General features: G+C 63.2%; 1 protein-coding gene across 1 annotated transcript in view; it reads left to right on the top strand.

Moving 5' to 3' along the window:
- CLIC6 (chloride intracellular channel 6) overlaps positions 1 to 1,613 on the top strand; it is a 68,600-nt gene that overhangs the window by 11,522 nt on the left and 55,465 nt on the right. The gene's annotated exons all lie outside the window — the stretch shown is intronic.

Here is a 1,613-nt window from a genome sequence, read left to right as displayed (position 1 = left end):
TGTGACATAAAGACACGAAGTGAGCAAACGCTGTTGGAAAAATGGCGCCGATAGACTTGCTCGACGCAGGGTTGCCACAAACCTTCACTTTGTAAAAAACGCAGTATCGGTGAAGCGCAATAAAACAAGGTATGCCTGTACTGTCAAGAATGACAGGGGCGAGGGGGCTGGGAGGGAGTGCCGCCACCTAATGCCCCACGCTGCTGCTGTTCTGCCTTTTGCAGGCGGCAGAGTGCGGGAGCCAAGATCTTGGCTCCGCCCTGCTTGCACCCAGCCAGCCAGGCCTCCCCCACCTCCTGTGCAGCGCTCCCCAGGGCTTTGGAATCAGGGCGGTGCTCCCCCACGCTGGGCGCACTCTGATTGGCTGCTTTCCTCAGCCAGTGAGAGTGCAAATAAAGCGTTAGAGACTGACAGACTTCGGCTTTTATGATAATGCTGGAGTAACAGGTATTCCGCGCACCCATACCAAGTGTAAAGACAAACCCGGCCCAGTGCTGCCCCGCTGTGGTTCAGTCCGAGCACTGCAGCCACCGGGAACGGCGTTGAGGAGGGGAGACGAAACCGCTGCCCAGAGCCGCCCTCGTGTGGCCGCGCCGGGCATTGCCGTGTGCAGACCCGGGCAGGCGCCTGGGGGTGGGGTTGGAGGCCGGACATAGGGTCGGGGAACTAAGCGGCTCGGTGCCGCAAACTGGGCGTCGCAGCGAGGAGGAAGCTAGAGGAAATAAAACCCAACTGAGTGCCGCGCTCCGGTGTTGCTAACTGGGCATTGCAGCGTGGAGGTACTGCAGCCAGCTACCGGCTCCGAGCTGCCTGCCGTGGTGCACCCAGGGCGCTGTAGCTCGGATTTCAGGTAGAGGAAATGGCCGCTCCGCGCTGCCTTTTTGGGGCTGGAGCAGGGCGTGGAGCCCGGAGATATGGGCGGGGACAAAGCCGGCTCCGTGCTGCCCTCCCTGCGCATCAACCTGGGCGGAGCATCCAGGATTTAAAGCCAGATAAAAAAGAAACCTGCCTTGTGCTACTCCCTTGCTTTTGAAACTGGGCTTTGCAGCCAAGAGATGAGGGCAGCGAGAGAGGTAAAAAGGGGGCTCCGGGCCGCGCACCTGTAGCTCAGGCAGGCGGGAGAGAGAAAAAAGGCCTCGTTGGAGCGTCACTACAGCAGTAGCCGCGGCAGGGGCCAGGCGGGGTTCGCGCTGCTCGGGGTGGGACACTGATCCCAGCCTTGGGGAGCGCAGCAGGGCCGGGATCGGAGTCTCGCGTTTCCATTGGCCATGTTAAGGCATGAGGCGATTGGGTGGAGTGGCTGCGGGGCGGGCTCAGAACCGCTCCGCCCTTAGTCGCTGTGGCCCCTGCCGGAGGAGGCGGGCTCGGGGCCACGCCCTCCTTGTTCGCATTCTGATTGGCTGCCGGGGAATGGTGGGGGGGTACTCTTCTGTGTGGTGATTGAGCCGACTCCGATCCTCCGTGGTCCTGGAGAGCTGCCGCAGGCTGTTGTAGCGGCCTCGTGCGGGAGACCACGCTCCCCACGGCGGGAGCGCCCGGCGCGGCAGCGGTCGCGGCCGGGGAGGCTGCGGGGGCGGGTTTTGTGCGGGGCAGAGCAGGCTTCTAGGCCGGCG

The sequence above is a fragment of the Gavialis gangeticus genome, unplaced genomic scaffold (assembly GCF_001723915.1).
Source record: "Gavialis gangeticus isolate Ggan-Ray unplaced genomic scaffold, GavGan_comp1, whole genome shotgun sequence".
Taxonomy (NCBI): Eukaryota; Metazoa; Chordata; order Crocodylia; family Gavialidae; genus Gavialis; species Gavialis gangeticus.
Note: the sequence above shows the minus strand (reverse complement) of the source record. Positions and strands in the feature narration are given on the sequence as shown.